This window comes from Xenopus laevis, chromosome 5L (genome assembly GCF_017654675.1).
Source record: "Xenopus laevis strain J_2021 chromosome 5L, Xenopus_laevis_v10.1, whole genome shotgun sequence".
NCBI lineage: Eukaryota > Metazoa > Chordata > Amphibia > Anura > Pipidae > Xenopus > Xenopus laevis.
The window spans coordinates 103,576,436-103,602,166 of NC_054379.1; the positions used below are offsets into that span (position 1 = coordinate 103,576,436).

The following is a 25,731-nucleotide window of genomic DNA, read 5'->3' on the forward strand; positions in this document are numbered from 1 at the left end:
ATTAAAAATACTTGCATCTAAAGTCTAGTTGCACTTGGTGCCTCCATCCTGCTTTCTGTTCTGAATTGAGCAGGGGAACCCTGAAGCTACCAGGGATGCTCCATCCATGAGGGAAAGTGAAAACTTTGGCTCAGGTGGCAGCAAGCACTATCATGCCAATGCCATAGATGTCATATATGTTTTCTGGTTGCACTTTGAGCAGCATGACATGAGACGATCAGAGTGCTCCAGGACTAACCCCCTTTATTATTATTATTAACATGTATTTATATAGCGCCAACATATTGCGTAGCACTCTAAAGTAAATGTGATTATACAACTACATCACATGAATTACATACATAGAACATATGGAGTAACAAACATCACAATCAATACAGGTACAAAAAGGTGAGGAAGGCCCTATGCATAGGCATACAGTCTAAAGGGAAGGGAGTAATACACAAGGTGTGGGAGTGGGCAAGATCGAATTAAGTGGGTGAGAAATGTGGTACTGTATGTGGTATTGCATTTGGTAGTTAAGCAGAGTGAGGGTAGGCTTCTCGAAAGAAGTGCGTTTTCAGAGATTTCTTGAAAGCAGAAAGGTTGGGAGAAAGTCAGACAGACCGTGGGTAAGAGTTCCAGAGGAGGGGTGCAGCCCTTGCAAAGTCTTGAATGCGAGCATGTGAGGAGGTAATGAGAGAAGAGTTGAGTAGCAGGTCAGTAGAGGAGCGTAGTAAGCGGTTGGGTGAGTATATAGAGATGAGTTCAGAGATGTAGGGTGGGGCAGAGTTATGAAGTGCTTTGAAAGTCAGTGTCATTAATTTGAATTTGATTCTGAAAGGTAACAGAAGCCAGTGCAGGGATTGACAGAATGGTGAGGCAGAGGAGGAGCGGTTGCTGAGGTGTATGAGCCTCGCAGCAGTGTTCATTATAGACTGGAGAGGTGACAGTCTCTGGAGGAGAAGGCCAATTAAAAGAGAGTTACAGTAGTCTAGACGCTATATGATGAGAGAGTGAATAAGAATTTTGGCAGCGTCTTGGGTGATAAATGATCGTATTTTGGATATGTTCCTTAGGTGGAAGTGACATGATTTAACAAGTGACTGGATATGAGGAGTCAACTACGATGGATACTTCCGGGATGTTACTGGTGTTAGTTGGAGGAAAGAGAACCATTTCAGTTTTAGAGAGGTTTAATTTAAGGTAGTGTTGCGACATCCAGTTAGAGATAACCCCTCTAATATATCTGCTGAAATTGTGCAATTGCAGATTTAACAGGCATCCTGGGAAATCCCTTCTGAACATGTACCCTTTTATAAAATAAACTGTGCATCAAGCACTGAAATCTCTGAAGCCCAGGATCAGTTACATTTATTTAATCTCTTTCTCTTTTAATGGGAATGTTGCAAGGAATACAGCTGATGTGAAGCAGCAGAGAATTCAGCAATCAATGAAAAAGGTGTAGCAATAAAAAAACTGAATTCAAAGGTAGCAGTACATAATATGCCATAAGCAAAAAATATAAACTAAAAACACAGTGCTATGGGCGGGATTGTCTACTTTCTGAGGTGCCCGCAGATGCATTGGTGTTCAGACAGTTGGGCAGAATTTGCTAAAGTTCTCAACCAATTCTCTAAACAATAACTTTAAATTCATTGATCATTTGAAATTAACATATATTGGGAAGTTGCTTTGAATTCAGTTTATTTTAATTTGATATTTGATTTAACAACCACATTAATATTATAAATATAATTAAACATAGTTCAACCAGCTTAAATACCATTTTGGAATTGATGACATACTGTATATCACATACAATCATGCTATATGTTGCTGAAAATGCATGTTATTTGGAAAATGTCATGATAAGCTAATAATAATATATATTTAAACATGCTACTGCTTTTCCTCTACTAAGTAAGCAAATGACATGACAAATACAATGTTAATCATTGTGATCTTTTTTTTTACAGTGAAGTTGGCTTTTGCCATCTATATCTTATATCCAACTGATTAGTTCCATTTAATCATATGGCATATGCTGTAGCTGGAAATCCAGATCCCACTCATTCCTAGTAAAATGGCTGAACGGTCCATTATTCTGCTGTTTTCACTGATGGGTAACTTGCCAGAAGCTTGGATCTGCGAGAAACAAACATATCATACAATGAAATTGTGTACCAATTTCTACATAGTAAGTGAAAAAAAATGTAAAGTTACATTTTTATTTATTTGATCATTTTACCATTTCTTAAAAGGAGTATGGCACATTTGTATCTGTCTATGTATCCAGTGTTGATCCATATTCAGTTGTTTTCATATAGTTCATCAGAAATAAATACTTTTTTCAATGAATTTTTATTTTTCATTTATAACTGTTTTTGTAATACTGAAGGTTAAAATTTAATTATTCACATTCTCAAGTCTTTCTGAAGCAGCTCTGGGAAGGGGGATCACCAACTGTTCTTAATTGATAAATTAGTTGATACGTTTCTTATCTTTGTCCCTGCTGAGCAGAATCTCTGGGTTTCATTAAAGGCATATTAAAGAATATTACAATAGTCTAATATTCTACAAATACTGCTGAGAAATGTATCAACTTTAAATATATACATTATCTGCCTTGCGCGATGACATCATGGAGCCACAATATTGTTGCACTGCACCAGACCATGTTAAAGTCCGTGCACTAGTGTTGCACTAGTTAGTCTTCAGGTCACGGGCGGGATTGGGTTGAGCGGTTCCTTCTGCTCTCCCTGCCCATGGCCTAAGACTTCTGCCTTCCAGCTCCTACATTTATAGATTTGCACTTTCCCCGCTCTGCCCCTTTCGTGATGTCAATGCGGGACGGGCTGAGTGCGGGTTGGTTAAGGGTGTGTTAGGGTCGAGTGCAGGTCCAGAAAATCTGTTCACTACCATGTGCGTCGGCACACACACCAGAAACTTGCGGCACTCGCTGTGAAAATAGTGTGTTCCCAACACCCCACAAGACCACTAGGTATCGTAACAAATGGAAGGCGAACAACCCCTTAAATGAGCATTTGCATTTAAAATGAAAAGTACTTTCTATGCATGGTGCTTGAAAACAATGCATTTCATGATAAAACATGAAAAATGTGTTTTATTTGGCTGAAAATAGTAACCTGACATTGCTTAAACGCACACATACATGTATTTAAATCAAGATTTAGAGAAACCACGATTTAGAGAATGTAAATTAATCTACCTGCAAAGGCATCATGCTGCAGTCTGAGAACATGTCTGGAATCCACTAAGCTGACTGTCTAGACCGATTGGTACATGTATAGTTTTTATCAGATATATTCTAATAGTGGCATAGACCTATTCATATTGTATAAAGCACCCTGACTAGCAATTTGTAACATTGACTCGTTCCAAGTCATCCTTTTAAATTTCCCAACAGCCTCTGACATTGCCAATAACCTCGTCTTCCTAGATAGTCTGCATTCTATTGGCCTCCGTGCCACTGCTGTTTCTAGGTTTAACTCTTAGCTGTCTGATCATTGTTATAAATTTGTTTTATCACATCTTTGTTTCTGTCAGAATGCCTTGAGGTTTTGTCTGAGATCACCAGTCTGAGACTGCACTGGCTCATAATCATTGAGACAAGTGTGAGACGTGATTGCAAATCTTGTGTTGCTCTACTTGGAACACAGGTAATTATTATTGTACAGTATAATTGATATAACACCCTCTATGGGTCAAATTTATCAAAGGCTGGGAAAAAAGCCTTTATTTGTAACATTTTATTACCAGTGAAAAAAAAATGAAATAGTCAGGATAGTTTTTCTATATGTATAATTCTGAGAAAAAGTTGTGAAAAAGGCATAAAAGGAACAGGAAAGAGATTCCGAACTTTGCTATAGCAAAACATTTGTGAATCTGCAGAAAAGTCTTGAAAGGTTTTTAGAACTTCAGGAAAGATGTTTTAAATGTGAAAAAAAAAATACAAAAAGTGCAACCCCCCCTCAAATGTTACATGGAAAACAATTTGACTTTGGAAAAGTTTGCCTCTCTGGAATGTCCTCCAATCCAATAAAATATTTTGCATATCTTTTCACCCAGGGAAAAAAATAATAGGAAAGAATGATAAAAGCAGGGAAATTACCAGACAATTCCTTATTTTTCAGTGCTCATACAATGCAAAATATGGATTTGTTTTTCCTAACCTTCATCAAGATTGATTGTATCAAATGTATTTTGTATTTGATTTCTTTTCTGTGTTTTACAGGGAGAGGCAATCTAATACATTTTGTTTGTGGTTATTTCATATAACTGGGATGTTGTTTGGAAGTTAGAATGGGGGTGCTTATATATTGGTTACCCTTATTGTCTTCTTTTTTTTTTTTTTAAATGTCAAATCTGTCTTTAACACATGTCTCTCTATTCTTTTTAGCTAAGACACTTAAATATATTTATTCTCTTCAATTTTGATTTTTTTCAAACTATACGATTTTAAGCTCCAAGGACAATTCGATTTTCCCCTCTAATTCTTTAGCCCCAGCATATCGATTTGCTGCCTCTTGTTCAATTGTTTTAAATCCTGTGTAACTTTCTGCTACTATGTAAGTATATGAAGATGATATTATGACAAAGTGTAATGTGACAAATTAGTACAGTTAGTAACATAATATAAGATTCTTATATTAAGTATAATAATTTCTTCTGACACCAAACTATTAATTGCCTAGATCAATAATCTGATATACACTCCGCACACACACACATACAGACAGACTACTATTGGGAAATGTAAAAACCCTGGAAATGTAACAGGAAAAGCGAGCAATAGTCAACTATGGGATGAGCCAGACATATTATTGCTAGGTGAGACTCCCTAAATCCAGCAGCAAGTGGTTCCTTAGCAACATCAGCCTGACGTGAGAAAATTTTGTTAGCAATGTATTTCAGTGAATAAATGGCTACTGTAAATTGATGTAAGGCACTTGACTTTAACCAGTCTTATTTAGAGAAAAGCAAGCTGTCCCTACTTGACGAACCGGCAGGATTTTGAGGTTTTACAGAGTCAAACCTATTATTTCTACTGCTAAAATGAGTCATTGCCTTTGGATGCCTGAATTGTCCCCATCTGACAGAATTCATTTTGTGTTTTATCATGCCGCAATAAATTGTCTTCATTACAACAATCTGTAAAATTGAGAATGGCTTCCCTCCTGCCAAGAAAATGCTCAAATGGAATGATTAAATAGGAAAGGAAAGGTACATTGCAAGTGTCCTAAACTGCTCCCTGAAATGATTAAAAGTTTTCTCCAATTAAAAGGGAGGTACGTACCTGCAATAGTCGGATATATCCTGGAGTTATCCTTCTGAAAAACAGAACCATGATCACTGAAACTTCTTAGCCAAGCTGTGAGGGTTTCATAAAAGTAGAAAGAAAATATTGTTTTATCAGCTATACCTTAGAATGGTAAAATCTAACAAGACAATGCAGAACACAGTGTTGACTAGCAAGTATTTCTAGTACTGCTGACCTTCACCTAGCCTGCGCCTAAGCCCTTTGTGTCTCAGTGCCTCACTAATATATAAAGCATATGCTGAACCAAATTGCATAAGCTGTCACATGTTATCAATAAGAGTGGATTACATGCTGGCAGGACACTTCAAATATTATGCCTAGGGCAAAACTGCCCATGATATTTTAGAACTGCTTTACATAGCAAAGAAGCAAAGGAAATAAAAAGTTGGAATATTTTATTCACTCAGTTGCCGAAAGTATTTCTTTATCATTATACCCTACTCTTCCTCGGTTCCCAGCATTTGTCAGTCACAAATGGGAATGCTTGAAGTGTACACCAAAGTTTCTGCTCTTTGTATTTTTATCTCCAATCTTTTTTACTTTCCTTAAAAATGTGATTGCTTATGTTCTGCTTCATAAGGAATACTTGATGAGATTGGTTTTATTGTCTGCACATATGATCACAATAAAAAAACTTTATTTTACTGGCCTGCCATGATTCTCATTCAGTACTTGCTCTGTCATATTACAGAGTATGTGCTTCCTATGCTGTCGGCTCTGTACAATTAACCTGAGCTCTCTCTTATATACTGGTGATATTCCAGTACCCAACAACCATCTGGAAGTTTACAGAATAAACTATATGCTCATTTAGATACCTGTAAACTAGTCACTTCATTACCACTGATGACTGTCTCTAAAAGGTATGTTCTATTCCATGTGGTCATCTTTACATGAATTTGTGCAGCATATATACAGGATATATATATATATATATCTATATATACGCACCAGAATTATTATGCACATGTCATCAAATAATATATATAAAACTGAGCAGGGAAACCAGATTATATTATAGGGAATGGGTCATCCACTTTAGAAAAAACAGGTCGAGGTTGTTTTCCCTAGCAAAAGAGGTACAGTACATTGAATATGATCAACATATAGAAATGTATATGTCTTTAATGTTAATTTAAATTACAGAGGGAACAGTCTGAGGAATATGCTCAACTCCATGATGCTGAACTGACAGCTGGAAAACTGAAAAGTTTACAGGCTGAACATGATGGACATCTTTTTTCAACATATACTATATATATATATATATATATATATATATATATATATATATATATATATATATATATATATATATATATATATAATATAAACAAATAAAACTGGAGCACTCAATTGTAATTAAGTGAAGTTATTTAGTGGTGGTTATCAATGTTCCGGTCCCAGCAAGAGGACATTTCTCAAGACATCCCAAAAGTCCTCTTGCTTGGATCTACAGTTTAGTCATTTCCCTATGGGACCAGACTGTAAATGATATTCTTATAAATTGCACGTTCTGACGTCAGAGCGCGCCGTTTATAACAGGGGTCCCTGGCCGCCGAATTTGATGGAGCGCGTCCAAATTTGACACTGCACGTCCGAACTTGAAGCTGCCACATTCAAATTGAATGCTGGCGCGCCCGATTTGGATGCCGGCGACCAAAATTGGACGCCAACCCCTCCAACGCAGTCACCCCCTCCCAACATTTCACACAAAATGTAGATTATAATGCATAATATACCTCCGACTGAAATTTATAAAGATTTTTCTAACACAATCACTTCATTTCAGGGGCTCAAAAGTAATTGGACAATTGAGGCAAAGGCTATTTCATGGGCAGGTGTGGGCAATTCCTTTGTTATGTCATTATCAATGAAGCAGATAAAACCGTGGAGTTGATTTGAGGGGGGGGGGTGCTTGTATGTGGAAGATTTTGCTGGGAACAGACAACATGCAGGTGAAACAAGCCATCCTTAAGCTGCAAAAACAGAAAAAACCCATGCGAGAAATTGCTACAATATCAGGAGTGGCAAAATCTACAGTTTGGTATATCCTGAAAAGGAAAGAAAGCACTGGTGAACTCAGCAACTTAAAAAGACCTGGACATCCACAGAAGACAACAGTGGTGGATGATTGCAGAATCATTTCAACAGCCAAACAAGTCAACACCCTCCAGGAGGTAGGTGTATCGATATCCAAGTCTACCATAAAGAGAAGACTGCATGAAAGTAAATACAGAGGGTGCACTGCAAGGTGCAAGCCACCCATAAGCATCAAGAATAAAAAGGCTAGATTGGACTTTGCTAAAAAAAAAAAACATCTAAAAAAGCCAGCACAGTTCTGGAAAAACATTCTTTGGACAGATGAAACCAAAATCAACCTAAACCAGAATGATTGCAAGAAAAAAATAAGGAGAAGGCGTGGAACAGCTAATGATCCAAAGCATACCACATCTCTATAAAACATGGCGGAGGCAGTGTGATGGCTTGGGCTTGCATGGCTGCCAGTGGCACTGGGACACTAGTGTTTATCCATGATGTGACACAGGACAGAAGCAGCAAAATGAATTCTGAGGTGTTCAGAGACACGGTCTGCTCAAATCCAGCTAAATGCAGTCAAATTGATTCATAATACAGATGTACAATGACCCAAATACAGCCAAAGCAACCCAGGAGTTTATTAAAGAAAAGAAGTGGAATATTCTTGAACGGCCAAGTTAGTCACCTAATGAGCATGTATTTCACTTGTTGAACACTAAACTGAAAGGCCCACAAACAAACAGCAACTGAAAGTCACAGCAGTAAAGGCCTGGCAGAGCAGAGTTTCTCACATTGTGGGGCTATCTTGCTGTAAAGGGTTTCCTCTCTAACAATGAATGGACAGAAGCCAACTTGTTCAGCAGATGACAAGTAACAGCAACAAAACCTGAAGGAAAGTGGGCTTCAACATCCGCACTAGAAGAATCTCCTTAATATCTGGGCACTCACTAGTTGTGTAAATAAGTCCCTTTACAGTGAGATCCAGCTTAATAAAACATATGCCAAGATGTATTCAGTTCCATCATTTTTGTTTTAATCTGGGAAGTGTATATTGGGTGTAATAATGATTGATTTTTAAACTGCAGTACAAATTACTGAACAAAACAGAAACATGTCCATCAGAAGTCAAATACTTAACAATAGCTTCAAAATGGAAGACACCAAAGCCTTTCCAATGAGTGATTTAGTCTTTTATTACACATTAATGGCCAACGGTCTATACAACCTGAACAACAGGCAGAATCAGAGACTAAAAGGCTCATTATTATCATATTCCAGCTCTCTGTTAAGCCCATCAGTGAGCTCTTCCAATGTCTTCATTTTACATCAGTCTGTGTGATAAAGATCAAAGTGAAGGCAAGAGCCTGTGGAGCAGCTGAACTACAGCCAAAAGGTTATCAGCATGCTATCATTGGTTGATACTGGGTTGGACAGAACAGCTCTGTTTCTAAACTAGTACCTTATGCTTAATAATAGAAAGCAGATATTTTCTCTAAAACTACCATCACCCAGTGACCCCACTACTATACACCATAAACAAATTAGAGTGTTTTGCATATTAATGACTTTGCAACCTTTGTTTTCATTTATTAGTGTATTGAGTAACAGCCTTCTGTACAAATAATTCTAACAGAGGTTTTAATCTGGGAGACAGAAATTCCCAACAAACGTTCAAGCATTTTTTTGTTTTTCACTTTATTTATTAAAAAAAATGTTACACTTTAGGAAATGGAACATTTCTGTCACTTTTCCAAAAGTCATTTTAGATCAATTTTAATATTTTATGTGCAATAACAAAGGAATTACCTAAATTTTTTACCTTTCACAGTTTACATTAGTAAGTATTTGAATAACTTTCTACAACAGTAGAAAGTATAATACTGTATGCAGACCATTTCCAATGAAAGCATTAAGGACATTGCATTATGGAATTGGGGTTAAATAGTGAGTCTTTGCAGAATTCACAATTTGCTGTATTGGTAGCACTTGTTAGCTGTGCCTTTAATAAAAAATAGATCTTACTGCTTGTTGGCAAGAATATCTTCATTGGTCTACTGTATGCATTTCTATTTCGTAAAAATCTGTATCATGTGCGATGAGTATAATCAAAATAAAAAACAGTAAAGTCATAGATGTTCACAAGGTAAAGCACAGAAATTCAGTATTTTAAATGTTTCTGATCTGTAACTTTCTGAATATATTTACATCGGTAGGACTAGCAAAATACTTAAAAATCTAGTTGCACTATAAAGTTAATAAGTGTTTTCAATTGCAGGTTTTGGGAAAGTACAAGTGCAGCAGAGAAATGGGTGGTTGGAATTAATGCTAAGAATTTTAATATTTAACTTTTTATACCATGTCTTAATAGTTTACCCTTGTATTTGGGAGAAGAAGGTGTTTTAAGAGTAAATTCTTGCAATACTGATAGTTTTGGAACATTGCTGCTCTAGGGTCATGCATCTGAGAGAGCTGGAGTTAAGTGTATCATTTAAATACTAAGGGTATGTCAAATAGAAGGTAGTGTAAAAGTTCTACGGACCAAAATCCAAGAGATATTTGGAATAGAATGTCACAGTTACATAACAGAAATATGTCAGTGTCTATTATTTTGCAGAACTGTCTGTATTATTTATGCTAACTTGAATGAAGATAAAAATAGTAGAGATTAGGAAGGGGAATTTGACAATAGCAAACCAAGCAGCTAGGAGAAAGGTGAGTGAGGGCATAGAAATTCTCTGCAGATATGCTGATGATTTAGTAAGAAAGGAAAGAAAGTAATATAAAAGCACAGCTGGACCTATAGGCTAGCTATCTGGCAATGCTTGAATGGTTGCTACAGAAACGAAGCAAGTGCAGATAAAATATATTTGTAATATTTATTTTCTGCAGGTTTACTGGGCACAACAACCCAATGGAGAAATATTTTTAATATTTATTTGCTACAGGTTTACTGGGTAGAACAACACAATGAAAGAGCATAAGTGTTATAAGGCAGAGGAATAAGCAAAGTCCTTGCTCCACAGTTAAGGACCCCAGATGGATTCTAGAGTAGGTGGATAAAGTGGTGCAAGATACCCATATTTGGGGTAGATCTTTATATGTATGGACAGCTTTAGTAAGGAGACATGTTTAAAAGAATGTGATTAAATATACCATCCCAGGCTGGCTGGAAAGCAGTGCTAATGAGACCTAATGCTATACCCAAAGGACTACATGTAAGGGAAAGGACTGTAACCTTTGTCACTTTTACTAGACTATAAGAGTCTCTGCTTCTGGTTATTATTATTTTGAAGTTGCACTATTTATTTTATTTTTCTGCCAGTACTGTTGTTTGTTGCTCACAGTTTTTGTTGCACGATTCTAATTAAAAATAAGGAAGAAGCTTTGACCACACTTGCTATATCAGGGACAGCGGTTCTTTTAGAAAAACGTTAAAGTGGACCTGTCACCCAGACACAAAAAGCTGTATAATAAAAGTCCTTTTCAAATTAATCCAATGAATCCAATGAAATCCAATTTCTATTTTTTATTAAAAAATTCATAGCTGTTGTCAGCTCATTTAAAATCTCAGCTGTCAATCAAATATTATCTGCCCCTCCTCTATGCCCTGGGAATAGATGCGGTGCAGACAATTACTTTCACTTTCCAATCAGCACTTCCTAGAAATCGCTGCTCTCCCCACATTCCCCAGTTCTCTTAACCATTTAATTGTGTAGCCAGGGCATGGGGATGGAAACAAGGTCCCCCATTCTGGTGCACAAACAAGATTCTGAGATGATGCAAGGCTTGTCTTAATAATAGTGCCCACAAAATGGCTCCCGTCTGCTTGCTATAATTATGAATTCCCAGACTGAAGGAAACAAGATTCAAATAATTTATATAGTGTAATTAAAGTTCATTTTGCTTGACTGATGTGATAAAATAGGATTATGAATAATTTGTTTGGGTGACGGGTCCCCTTTAAGTCCAGGAGCCCATGGTCCAAGGGAAAGAGTGAGACCCCAGGTGCGAGGACCTATTCAATAAGAGGAAAAGTGTGCCAGTTCATTGTGAATTGTTTCAAGACATGTTTTTATAGCAAGATAGAGAGAGTTGTTACTTGAATTTACAGCGTTTGGGACAAATGAAGTCTAACCAAGAACAACATGTTTATGTTTTTAGAATCTGAAGTCCTATACATATTTGTTTTCACCCCTTGGCAAACAATCCCAAAGAAACACTTTGGACCCCCTTCAGATGGAGCACACCAAAATGCAGTGTCCTAGGCATTCTTCAAGTTGTTATAGTGTTTATTTACTTTGTCTAATGAGAGCAGATTAGTGATACTGTTATTGTCTATGCTTGATCCTAATGTAACAGTCTAGCAATCTAGTTAATAGTTTTTATCAAGAGAATATATACACTTATGTTCAGTACAATTTAACCCCCATATCAGTTACACAGTTTATTATGATAATACTGCACATATCACAGAGCAAATTACAAGGCATGGGTCACAAAACGATGAGTGTAGAGGGCAGCTTGTTTCTGGACATTTGAAACACAACCTTGTTGAAAACAAGTGTTTATTAATATTCGTTGGTTTCTGAGAAAAGGACACTGGGCTTTCTGACCGCTCTTTTCCACAAATCTGGTCCTATGGAGCAGTGACTTATATAATATAATATACCCTGTAAAACAACACAATTATGAGTTGTGGAGGGTGTAAAAGGCAACCCTTCCCTTTTCTGTTGAACAGTTAGTGACCCCCTTATTTCCAGGGTGAGTATCTCTAATGCAGTTCTACAGCATATATTTATACTGCTCGTATTTCATGGTCAGGGGCGCTCCACCAATGAGGCGAGTTGAGACACTCGCCTCAGGCGGCAGCGCCCCCCTGGTTACCAGGGGCGGCAAAAATGCCGCTCCTGGTAACTAAGAGCCGAATTTCCGGTTTTCAACCCGGAAATTCGGCTCTTCTAGTGCAGAGAGCGCAATTGCGCTCTCTGCACTAGCGTCGTGCAGCGCCCCGACCCCCTCCTGCGCAGAAAATGTGAGCGCCGTGAGGAGGGGTCGGGGCGGCAACGGAAGGCCGCCTCAGGCGGCATAAAGGCGCGGATCGGCGCTGTTCATGGTCAACAACGGGGTGTGGAGAATCCAGTTGGCTGAACAATCAAAGGACTAGTGTGCCATTTTATTTAACCCATATATATTACGGTGCATTCCCTTATAGAGATTAATATGGCAGCTCTAACTTATATTAACATAAATAGTGAGGTTTTCAAGTAGATGTAATTACATTTTTTGTATCATGTACTATAAACTCAAATATAAGATGATATACATAACCCAATATGGTTCTACTGTATTTAATACATTAAAGTCAACCTTAACATGCAAAGCCAATTACATTTAGTTGTAAATAACAGTTCATAATAGGTTGTCTTGGTTAGCCAGCATTCTGCCTCTGAAATAGTGTGACCTAGTTTAATGTGGCAGTGAGTAATATATCTCAAAGCATCTAGGGTAAGAAGAAGAAAAACAATTTGGAAGCTCTCTGGGTCACTTGCTAAATCATCATCATCATTATTTATTTATATAGTGCAGTGCTTTACCTTAGTTAACAAATAGGGAATAAATGGTGGATAACAAACGAGGGTTTACAGAGTAAATCAAAACAAATACAGTTTTCACTACCTGAACTATGAAAGGGTTAGCAACATTTTGATAATTCATTTTTCTGAGCTACCATTGGTATTATCTTCATTTTGATAAATGGACTTTGCCAGTATTAAACACTACTGCAGCATTGTAGTAATGAAACCAGTTATAGTAACTGTGATAGTGTGCAGAAAATCATGAACAGAAAGAGATACTGTACTGTTGTTATTTCCTTCGATTTGGCGTTATTCTCTTACTTCCATCCTTTTATTTCTCTGGAGACGTTCTAAAGTGAAAACAATAAAAAGCATCAAGGTCAAGTATCATTTGCTGTTTGTTCTTGTGAGCAAAAGAAAAAAAGTCGCAACATGGTTAATAGGAAGCCTTGTTAATAAAGGGTTTCAGTGTCTCTCATAGAAGATTGTTATGGACAGAGAGGTGACAGGTAAACATCATAGGGCTCATTTAGTAACATGGGTACTAAATAGGACAAGTACAGTTGCCAAAAGCAACAAACCTTTTATCAACTCGCTTGGAGGCTAGAAACTGAAAGCAAACATTTGATTAGTTGCTGTGGGTAACTGTAATGTTTCAATGTAGAACCTCTGCCCTGTGAGTGCCCATCTATGAATCCGCATAAAAGTAAAAGGCTACCACAATAGAGAATGCAAAGATGCAACTCATTAAGTTACTTGTGTCCCCCACTTCCACTTGGTTGCACAATGCATCTGTCAGGTCCCAGCAGGTCAGGTTCGGTTTGAACCGACGTCTCCTCTGGCCAACGTCCCCACGCCAGCGCCTGTTACTAGCGCAGGCGCATGTTGTAATGCGCGCACGCGTTTTACCCCGGGCACACGTTCACATGTGCGCGCGCGTCCAGACGCAGGTGCGCGTTCTGATGCAGGCGCATATTCACATGCACGCGCGCGGCCAGACGCAGGCGCGCGTTCTGACACAGGCGCGTGTTCCGACGCAAACATGCGCCCTGGGGTTAAAAGGTCACTCAGGCCTAGGCTCAATGCGAGGTGATCGTCTCTACTGACACTAAGCGTATTTACTACTGATGATTATTCTGATTACGACTACGGCTTGTTCCTGACTATTCTTCTGATTCCAGGAATCCCTGGATTCCTGTGTTTGTTATTCCTGATCTCGACCTTGGCTTCCCTGACTACTCTGCTGGATTTTCCTCAATTGGCACCTGCTTCCTGATCGTTCTCTGTGTATGACCCGGCCTGTTCCTGACTTCATCTCTTCAACTGCAGATAAGTGCTGAGTCCTTATTACGAACTGTTATTCTGCGGGCTCACTTAGTACTCCTGCTATTCCTTATCTGGGACCGTCCTGTACCAACTTTCAGGGCGCAGCTCAGTGGGAAGCGTGGGGGAGGCTCATACCTTCAGACTCGCCTTGATACCTGACAGCATCCATCCTTCCTTTCCGTCTAATGCATAGTGTGCAACTGCACCTTTTGATGCCAGGGAACTCTGTATCTAGTAGTAGTGCCATGCTTCCAGCAGCCACTTGCATCAATAGGTGCCCCAGACTTGTAGAGTAGATTACATGCAAATGCTGTTTTAAACAGCCACAGAACTGGTGCCAGTGGTGTAAATGATTCCTGAAAAACTGCACTATAGGTTGTCCTTGTGTCCTGGGCACAGCCATCTTTAATTTTTTCTTACTAAAGTTTCAGATAGGCAGAGGAGCCAGAGAGAAACAAGCAGCAGTGGGAAAGAAGAAAAATGTGTGGTGTTCTGCTTGGTTTGGTAATGCTTTCAATCGAACCATTTATACAGTGCCCTTACAGACAGGTCTGGTGTTATTGCTTATTGGCCATTTCTGCAGTGATCTTATTGGCAAGTATGGGGTTAATTTAGTGTTTAGTATTTCTTCAAGGATCTTACTGGCATATTTGGGGTTAATGGAGCACTCATTGGTAATTTCTGCAGTGATCTTAATGTCATGAAATGCAGGTGCCACAATACAGTATATCATGAAATGATGGAGGGCAATGCCTTCTGGTGTACTTTGTGCTTCTGATGCTGCCATTCCAAAATGGAAAAGGGGGTGTTTTTGTATAATACTCATGGTATTTGGGTATGTGACCACAAAATAGTTGTGGCAAAATGTTTTTCAGCTTGTGTTTCATTAGTCCTGAGAGAGAGAGAGTTCCTCCCAAATTCTCATTATGCCACTGACTGGCACAACCCTCACTGCATTGCTGGATGCAACTTGCTCCTCGTTTATATCAAAATGCAAGCATAATTGCTTGGAGCAAGGAATTATGGGGAAAGATTTTACATTATGGTAAAAAAAAAAAAACATGGCAATTTGCGTCCAAAAATGCACTTGCTTTTGTCAGTGACCCCTATTATATTATAAACAATGCAAATATACTGCAGTCAATTATTTGGGCTCAGTTGTCAACGCTGGGCAGTAACCTATAGCAGCCAAGCTTTTTTTTTTATCCATCTGCAGGTAGAATAATACGGGTAAAATGTGATTTGTTGCCATGGGTTACTGCCAAGGTGCATATTAATAAGAGAGATAAGATGAACTGTGCTTTATACAGTGATTCCCCTCTACAGGACTTCACCTTGATAATTCATGATAATCAGAATTCTTTAGTAGAACCAGGGACGCATCAATCCATCATTTTTTAATTCAGCAAAACAACAGAAATGTGTGAATTATAATTTGACCACAAATGTTTTAAACAATTACAATATATCTTATATAAACTTACAGTAGTTGCCTTCAGCTGTTGAGTGTTTGGGGTAGATTGATCAAAGACTGAAGTTAGAGATCTCCACAGTCCGCAGAGTGAAATACCGCTTCTCTCCATTCATTTCTATGGGATTTTTAAAGGCGTATTTACCAAAGGATGCAAGTTCATTCATCATAAATAAGTCTTTAAACAAACCCATAGAAATGAATGGAGAGAAGCGGTATTTCACTCTGCGGAGATCTCTAACTTCACTCTTTGATAAATATACCCTAATGACTGGATCCTGGTGTGGGTACATCTCACCAGGATCCAATATGAAGGTGCAATATGTTGGCTCTCTAAAAACACGTTAATAATAATTAGTGATGGGTGAATTTATTCGCCAGGCATGGATTCACAGCAAATTTCTGTTGTTTGCGAAACTGCTGCAGAAACTCGCCGTGGAAAAATTTGCTGCAAGAAAAAAATGATCGCACATCAAAATAATTCGGACGCCCATTGACTTTAATGCATTTGGACAAAAGAGTTGCACATGTAAAAATTGTTGCGTATATATAAATTGTCACACGTCAAAATAATTTTGACACCCATTGACTTTTTGCAAATTTTCATGAATTTCTCTGCAAAGTGAAACGTGACAGATTCCCCATCACTAATAATAATAATACAATCCCAAAATCTTGGATTGCAGGTGCAGTTACCAAATGAGCCCCCCCCCCCGCTATCAACACTACCATTTTAATGGTCAATGAGAACATAATTTATACTCTTTCTTGCAGAAGGATGGACTATTGCACATAGATCTCTGATAACAAGTGTTCAGTAACTAATTGCAAGAACACGTTAATGAAGCAATTATATTGCTCATTACATCTGACTTAAGCAGTTACACAGCAGTGGCTATATTAGCTCCTAGACGTTCAAAAGCAATAAAATTAATCTAAGGAAACCGTGGTCTTTAAAACCAACTGTTAGGTGAGAGCCGAATAGCTTCATTTATCCTGCATTTAACTGCAGATCAATCCGTAGGCCTGCATGCCAGAAGCTGATAACATTGTGTCTTGCACACAGATGATGCCTAACTCCCTGTGTTTTGTTGGCTGAAGTGAGCAATGCAGTGTTTCAGAGAAGATCCATTAACAAGACATGTCCCTAAATTTCCGTCTTTATGTGCTGTTTTGGGGAGAAGCCAAAATGTCCGATGCACATCCAGCACTGAACATCCTGTACTTTCTGACTGGTTCTTTTCCCACATCTCTTGGCAGCAGGCTTTCTTGCTTTAATCTTCTCTAAAGAGTAATGGGTTTAAATCAACAGAGACTGACACAGCATACCACTACCGGCCCTTCAATGCATCCCCCCTCCAGCTGCTAAACCCATCTATGTGATTGTTTCCATACATTAACTCATTACCTTTATCCTACTACATGCAGATTTTACACACTGCCATTTTGCATACACTGCATTTCATTATTTCGCAAGCCCTCACAGTTATACACGTTACACTGAAATGGGGTCATGTAATAAAAGTAAGAACATTTGCACCAGGTATGGTAACATAGCTAGTTATTATAGAATACTAGACTATGCAGTAACGCATAGCAGCCAATAAGGTGTTTGCTTTAAAACAGTGAGTAAATATTAAAAAAAATAGTAAAGTTCATCCAGAACATTCACCAAGAGGCATTTCTGACTCGTTTCTATAGTTTGCTGGTTTGGGCATTATCCTTCTAAAACCAATCACACACACACGAGCTTAAAAGAAAATCTTTCATCATTTATTCTTTGTCATAGTATTACACATATAACATCTGAATGCTAAAGCATATTTTATTCCATGCATAAACATAATAAATCCTAAAAATCCCAGTCCCAGCTGTTTATCATACACTATAAAAACATCCATTCCCAATATTATTTGGCAGCTTGCATCCCCAAGCTTTACATGCAGCCTTTCCCCTGGCAATAACTGATAACAACAGTTCTACACCTGCCTTGAATTATAAGATGAATGTAACATGCATTCCAGCAGACAGAGCGGAATGTTCTTTGAAGTTGTCCAAAGCATCTTTTAATCTTTCAATATCCTGTAGAAGCAGGAGAGACTTAATATGATGTAAGAGCGGTACATCTGAAGAAGAAAACTCGCCCAGGCAGAATTTCAAGGGTAACTTTAATGGACACAGCGGAATCTGTGTACTCGATCTGGCCTGACTATATGAAAAACAAACATATACATAGGAAATCAAAACAAGACTATTTCAATAAAAGCTTGGCTAAAAGCTTCTAGATAATAGACATAGAGCTTAAAGGACCACTAACATTAAAAAATGCATTTAAATATAGTATACTGGCAGCCTGCACTATTAAATATAATGTGTTTGCATCAGAAAATCTATTGCAGGACCAGAGCTAAGGATAGAACACAAGATTATAGGGGCAAGCTACCAGCTAACAGATTTGTTTTTAATATGAACAATAAAGCATGAATTTTAACTGATCCAGCATCTTCTCCTGTGCTCGAGAACTTAGGATAGGCAAAAGAGGCATGTGCCTAGGGCACAGCACTGGGACCCTAGGCAAGTACCTCTGCTGCCTTTAATTCCGGCCCTGTGCTTTATTCCCTATGGATCATGAATTAAATATGATGCAGTTTCTTATCCTGTATCTTATTCTAAGCAATTTCAAACAGGCACTGAAGAGGATTCTCCCATATCTCCCCAGAAATCTCCTCGGAAGCAAGGTCATCAACTACTTGGTGCTCAACTACTATATTGCGCTGCATGCACAAAGAGTGCTTTATAAATAAAATATATACATACATGTATCAAGCCAAATCAAAATCACCATGCTGGTTTTACCATAAACTATGTATCGAAATATTTTGGCATAAGGTGCACAACTGTAAATAAGAACATCAGAAGCAGGTAAAAGTCTACATTAGTTAAATAAACTTCTGTTAGCAGACAAGCCTTTCATTTATTGGCTGCTTTAGGAAATCTAAATACCTGCAATGCACAGAAATTGACTTTGTTTCAATCGAAGCCTACAGTCACTGTTTCCCCATCTGCTTTTTACTGATATGTCAATATCAATATTAATAGGCATCTACTGTATTTTGAATAATATTAATATTCAGTCCCTTCTATCACATTATTATTAAGAAGTTCTATCATAACACCTCTTTTCTAATTATGTGCTGCAATGTCAAGTAAAAAAACATAAATGTTAAAATTCTTCTCTAAAGAATAACATAACTGAAAAAAATGGTCAGTTTTGACAGGCCCCATTGAACTTAAAGGGCTCAGGTGCGCATCCAATGATGGAGAAAGGAGAAAGTAGCTTTCAAACAAATAACAGAAAAGTACTACTGTCCTATCTAAATAGAAGCCTAGAGATTGTACAAGAAATTAATGAATGGATATCAAATGCAGCTGGAATGATGTAAAAAGAAAAGGTTTGTTAAATAGATCCCATGTACCCTGCAGCCAACACCTTTAGACCGCAGACATTTTGATACTGTTTTTAAGTGCACTGGATTTTTCCATTTCAGAGGAACCCGTATGTTTGGAAGGGGGTTTCTCCTAACACTGGAGCACCAAATGCCCAATATAGCAGTAAATACTATGGGGAGATAGACATTGCTTATGATGGCTGTTTTTATAATATCATTGTATTTACCCTTCCCACTTTCTGGTGGCATCATATGGTGACCATGTCAAGGTGCTGCTTGACCAGTTAAAAAGAGCTGGCAAAAGAAGAGAGAAGAGTATCACCCTATCATCATGCAGAAATTGTATGGTTGGAGTTGAGAGGCTTTTACTTAATGGAATAGGGCTGCCGACCACATAAAGTGGTGCAACGGCCATATAGTTCTTAGAAATGTCAGGGCTGTCCTTTAGTGTGTGCTCCAATGTGTTCAATTGTTCAGTGTGAAAATAAAAACAGGGTAAATATATAGGCTGTGCAAAATATAAAATGTTTCTAATATAGTTAGTTAGCCAAAAATGTAATGTATAAAGGCTGGAGTGATTTGAATATATAACATGTCAGTCAGAACACTACTTCCTGCTTTTCAGCTCTCTTGGTTTACGCTGATTGGTTACTGTGGCTACCAGGGAGTAACCAATCAGAGACTTGTGGGGGGGGCCACATGGGTCATATCTGTTGCTTTTGAATCTGAGCTGAATGCTGAGGACAAATTACAAACTCACTGAACAGAAATGTCCCATGTGGCCCCCCCTTCAAGTCGCTGACTAACTCAGAGTTATAGAGATGAAAAGCAGGAAGTTGGTTTCTGGCTGTTTTATTAGACATCTGTTCACTCCAGTCTTTATATATTAAATTTTTGGCTAACGAACTATATTAGAAACATTTTTTTATTTTTAACAGCCTATCTATTTACGCAGTTTTTATTTTCACACTGAACTATTCCTTTAAAGGACAAGAAAAGTTAAACTAAAAAAATATGGCTAGAAATGTTGTACATTATGTTTTGGACTTCTGTACCAACCCAAGGCAACCAAAGCCCTTTAGCAGTAAAGATCTGTGTCTCCAAAGATGCCCCAGTAGCTCCCCATCTTCTTTTCTGCAGATTCACTGCACATACTCTGTGCTGCTGTCACTTACTGAGCTTAGGGACCCACTCACAATATACAGTACACATAGAATATAACTGTCACAATATAAGGCTGATTAGTGATTAATACAGATAATTACAACATGGCAGCACAGAAATCAGTGCAATTAGCATCAGAATTTAATAATCAGCCCTGTCATATCAGCTTACAGTATATTACAGACAAACCTCATTTTCTGCTTGATAATTTGCAACGACGCCTAAGCTTAGCTTCTCAGCAGCTGCTCAGAGCCCACTGAGCATGTGAGTGTCTAAGATGGTGACCCCCTGTGACAAATTTGAAGTCCTGGATCATTGCTGATATTTGGAAGCTAAAAATTTAGGCTGGTGCACTAAGTTCAGTATATAAAACATGGCATTTAAGCCCTATTCATTTTAGGGTTTTAGTTGTCCTTTAAGCAGCACCATTTCTGATTCCTTCTGGTAGAAAATGACATTTCCTTCCTTGGATTCAAAATCTGCCTTTATTTATCAGTGTTGCAAAATGCATGTTGAGTAAGAAGGATAAATATAGCTGCTAATCTTCAATCAAAACTCGATTTCTCCATTTCTCACATTTGTATTGTTTCATAAAATGTTTACAGCAATGCAGCAAAGAGAAGAAAGAGAAGTAGCAAAGGAAATGTCAAAATCTGCAGCATTTATATAACGTGAAGATTCAGGGACAGCCCTGCACCATGCATTTGTAATGTCCCTGAATTTTTAAGTGATTTAGTAACCCTGATGTATGTTACACTAATTTAAACTGCAGGTAAAATAGCTGGAAACTTCTTAGAAAGTTCTTGCAGATATCATTGCAAAAAAGAAAATCTAAGTCACACTTCAGCAATTCCATATTATTTCTTCTCAGCTCCCCTTCATTTCCTTGCTTCGCCACACACAAATAATTACAAGCAAAAATAGAATATCCCAGTGTAGTTTTGTTCTGTTAAATAAGCTCAGTGACACACACCTACTGTTTCCCATTAGAAGAGGCGTGCCTTAGAGATACAGTATATAATGTTTTACCAATAGATTAAGACATGGTGACCAACAGAGCATTGTGCACACATAGCAAGATCAGATCTTTCTGGATACTTCTTGTTATTCAGATATGTTTACACTAAGGACTTTAAATGCAAGACTTTCTGTTTTGTAATGCAACAAAGTTCAATCTTTTTAACAGAAATTTTAATCGAATTTTTTTCTTAGTTTTTTTTTGGAGTTAATTCTCCTGTTATCCTTTATCTGGTCCACAGCTTGTTTCCAGCTCTTCTTCTATAAATAGACCAGCCCCACCCCAGTTTCCTAGCTTGGTTATCGAGTCTTGGCTTCTGTGTTCTTTCTACACCTTGTTCGTGGCACTTGGATACCGTTACTTGTCTGCCACATCTGTGCTGCATTTAGGAAATCTCTGTTTATTGTGTATGCCTTGGCCTACTCCTGATATTCTGGTCAGTGATCCAGTCAGTTTTATAGGTGACTTTGTGCCTACAAACAGCATTCCGTTTGCTGTAAATCTTTTGTACCTTGTCGAAGTCAAAGTTTTTTTTTTGGTCAAATACTGTAGGTCCGTTTTCAATCGAATAGGTCCATATTCGCCTGAATTCGAATTGAACAAATCGAAGGAATAGAGCATTTGATAGAATCGTTTTTTCAAAGTTTTTTCAAAGTCCACCAACCAATTGATTCCAAATAGGTTCTAGGAGGTCCCCCATAGGCTAAAACAGCAATTCAGCAGGTTTTAGATGGAAAATGGTCGAAGTCGAATTTTTAAAGAGATATTACATGATAAATTTCGAATGTTCGCATTTTTTTCAAATTCGGATCAAATTTGGACTATTCCCTAGTCGAAGTACACAAAAAAATAGCTCAAAATTCAAATTTTTTTCATTCGAAAATTCACCTTGACCTTTGATAAATCTGCCACTTAATTACTACGCACCTACCACTTTCCATTGAAATTGTCAATTGCATTTGCAGACTGATGCATTTTCATAGGTTTATGCATTCTTGTCAATATTAACACTTGAGGGTCTATTTATCATGCTGCGTAAAAAGTGGATAGAAACATTACCAGTGATGTTGCTCATAGCAACCAATCAGGTCTTTGCTTTTGTTTTCTAAATGTTGCAATTTAATTGCTGATTGGTTGTTATGGGCAACATCACCGGTAATGTTTCTCTCAACTTTTTACAAGTTTTAATAGAAATCATTGGGAATTGTCTCACCTACTTTAGTTATTTTTTTCCCCAGTTTATTAAAATCTTCAAGATCTTCAGCTTCATTTAAGACGAATGAAACAATATGGTTTTCATTTGTGTGTGCTTTTAATTCCAGAAGTGAGATTCGATGAGTTTTTTGCTTAAATAGGCTAGTGCTTGAGAACAACAAATATGGCAGCAGAAAAAAAGTAGCGCAAATCTGTAACATGTGATCTAAGAGCTATATTGACAGTTTAGAAGAGAATATGATAGATGTATAAGGTACAGAATTTGCCTATTGTATACAGCAGGCATAACTTAATGCACATTGTCTGTCAAACACAATTCATAGTCTTTGCAAAGAGCCATACTGAATCACTGCAATGCTCTCAGTAATTTAACTAAAATTCAAAAATCAAATCAATGCAATCTATATTGTTTATGTATTTCAGAGACATACAACCTTTGAAATGTCAAGGGCTTCAGCTATTTGTTTTTTGTAAGTCAAGGAAATCTCTCTCATCTTCCCTCTAGTTTTACTTGACTTAGGTCTCATTTAGAAATGCAGTGAAACGTGCAAAGTGCAAAATTAAGATGCAAATCGCCATATTATTTTACCCACAATGCAGTTTCCCCCCCCCAAAATTTCAGCATGACAATTGTTTTGACAAATCATACCCAAGTTGCGATGCAAATTCTTTACAGTGTGGATAGCATCATTTCCGGCACAAAAATGTATGTATCAATACATGCATAAGCATCCATATGTTAGCTGCATATAACAAATCCAGCCCCTAAGATGGGGGTCCCTTTTATACCTTTATGCATATCAAATTTGATATACATACTGTATCAAATGTAAAAAGAGTTGGGGAACAACACAAGCATCAAAAAGGTTCCTAGGTGTGCCACATAAGTGCTATGATTGGTCAGGTCTCCCAAACTCTACATGCTCCGCTCCTGAACACCCTGGGCCATGCTGAACGGGCCTATGGAGTGTCAGCCAGACCAGGCAGCCACGACCACGAGACGCTGTACCTGGTGATCACAGTAAAGAAGTACCATCTATGGCACGGGCAATGTCGTTATACTTTTGGTTCGGCTGTGACTCCTGAGAGCATTGATAAATCTATCACAGAAGAGTTATGGTATATAAGATCTTACACTGCTGCATTATGGAGGAGATTTACTCTGTAGCCTTCGGGCCATGGCAGTTTTATTTCTATAGGGAGTTTCTTTTAGTATTTCTGTTTGTCATATTTTTATTTCAAGAAAATGATTCTGCCGTTTTGTTTGTTTTTAGGCATTTTTGATGGATTTCAAGCCTCTGCATTTATTATTATGGCGGAGGCCTTGTTTTTGGGGTCTTCTTTATCTTTTGGGAGGGGATGGGGTTAGGGAGGTGGTTGGGTTTTGGATATTTTGGTTTGGTGGAAGGGAAGGGAATGGAATCCAAATTGGACAGAGACTTTAAATTACTTGTACTTTCCAGTCTGCATTTCCTAGATGTCACTGCCCACTTCAAATTCCACCCTCAACCTCCTCACCATCTAATTGTGTTGACCTTTGATGGGCATGGGCATCAGGTCCCCCATTCTGGTGCATAAACAAAGATTTTGGATGATGCAAAGCATTTGAAGTACAAATGTATAGAGATCTTCTTAGCATTTCTTTTTCACAGATGTTGAATAAGTCTTGTACAGCAAAATAACTTCACAACTGGCAGTATTTAAGAACAGGAGTAAAACATCTCTTAAAAGGGGAACTATCACAAAATTTAATATAAGCTTCATCATACTGATAGAAGAAATTCTCTAAATATAATCAATTAAAATTCTGCATCCTATTCCTTACAGCAGCAAATCTACTACAACAACTCAATCAGCTCAATACTAACATTTCAACAAAAGAAGTTAAAGTAGCTATAAAAAAACACCCCCATAGGGAAAGCACCTAGACCGGATGGATTCACAACTGCGTACTATAAATATACTAACACCACATCTCACAAAGCTATTCAACCATATGTTAAACGGAGGCCCCTTCCCAGCCACAATAACCACAATCCCTAAATCAGGAAAAAACCCAACAGCTTGTGGGATTTACAGACCTATCTCCTTACTTAACACAGACCTAAAACTGTACGCTAAAGTAATAGCCAATAGAGTAGCGACAATTTTGCCCTCATTGCTACATCTAGACCAAACTGGATTCACAAAAGTCAGGCAAGGTCCTGATAACACCAGAAAGATGCTAGCACTCATGGAAGAAACGGGAAGGAGGAAAGACCCAACAATACTGCTCAGCTTAGATGCCAAAAAGGCTTTCAACAGAGTTGAGTGGATATATCTTGACTTTACAATACAATCTTATGGACTGCAAGGCCCGATCAGACATGCCATACTATCCTTATACACAAAACCATTTGCGAGAGTGAATAACATGGGATTCCTTTCTAAACCATTCCAGATAACTAATGGAACAAGACAAGGCTGCCCACTCTCACCCCTCATTTTCAACCTCACACTGGAACCCTTAGCCAAGACAATAAGAGACTCAGGATCTGTAAAGGGGATACAAGTGGCAAAGATGCAGCACAAACTTGCCATGTTCGCAGATGACATTATACTGACATTAACAACGCCAGAAACATCATTAGAAGCAGTAACACAGATCCTCAAGAATTTCAGTAAAGTCTCCTACTACAAACTTAACTAATCAAAATTACAGATTTTACTGCTGGGAATGGCACAAGAAGAAATACGAAAACTTCAAGCAAAATATACATACAAATGGCAACCCCACTCCATAAATTATTTAGGGGTGGAATTAACCAATACCATCACTAACACTTATGAGGCAAACTACCCCAAGCTATTAACGGAAGTTCAGGAACTCTTGCAAAAATGGACTCCTCTTTACACCTCCTGGTTGGGCAGAATTGCCACGATTAAGATGATGATATTGGCCAAATTTCTCTATCTATACAGAACTCTACGAATAGCCATCCCGCAATCCTATTTCTGCAAAGCCCAAAAGCTCATTCAAGACTTCATCTGGGCCAAATGAAAACCTAGAATTAAGCAGAAATACATTCAACGTGGAACACAAGAAGGGTCTTCGGAGTACCTTGCCTAGAAAAATGCTATCAAGCGACATTGGACCACATTAAAGCATG

The 25,731-nt window shown here is 38.0% G+C and overlaps 1 long non-coding RNA gene across 1 annotated transcript in view; it reads right to left on the reverse strand.

Annotated features, from left to right (window-relative positions):
• Positions 1–1,669: 1,669 nt before the first annotated feature.
• LOC121393768 overlaps positions 1,670–25,731 on the reverse strand; it is a 31,264-nt gene continuing 7,202 nt past the window's right edge. The window contains exons 2-4 of the long non-coding RNA XR_005961328.1: positions 13,224–13,289; positions 5,300–5,374; positions 1,670–2,127 (exon numbers count right to left, since the gene is read on the reverse strand). This is a non-coding gene — a long non-coding RNA (uncharacterized LOC121393768). The remainder of the gene's footprint in view (positions 2,128–5,299; positions 5,375–13,223; positions 13,290–25,731) is intronic.